This window comes from Nanorana parkeri, unplaced genomic scaffold (genome assembly GCF_000935625.1).
Source record: "Nanorana parkeri isolate BGI_ZX_2015 unplaced genomic scaffold, ASM93562v1 scaffold2995, whole genome shotgun sequence".
Classification (NCBI taxonomy): domain Eukaryota; kingdom Metazoa; phylum Chordata; class Amphibia; order Anura; family Dicroglossidae; genus Nanorana; species Nanorana parkeri.
Genome location: NW_017309263.1, coordinates 14,815 through 15,266, shown reverse-complemented (window position 1 = coordinate 15,266; position 452 = coordinate 14,815).

The window sequence follows — 452 nt, the reverse complement described above, 5'->3', positions numbered from 1 at the left end:
CCTCCAGATCCCCATTCTGCTTTAGGGGTTGCCAGACTGACAGGACCTTCCTCCACATATAGTGGGAGTGCCCCAAGATCAGGCGGTTCTGGTCTAGGGTGTATCAGCTAATTTACACGGTGACAGGTCGTTCCTTCCGTAAGGATCCAACTGAGGCGTTGCTCGGGAAGAAACCGGGTTCATGCTCGTGGACTCAATTTAAACTAGTCACTTACATACTAACAGAAGCCAGGAGAGTGATTGCACGCTCTTGGCGTACTACCTCGATTCCATTTGCAGCAGTCAAACCAAGAGTCTCACAGATTATGTTCCTCGAGAAACTGTCGGCTATCCAGTCAAACTCATTGCCCAAATTCGAAAAAATATGGGAGCCCTGGGTTGCCTCCTATATGCCCCCAAATTTCCATTTGGATTCGCTCACCATTTAACTCTCCGTCAGACCTGTAGCCCCT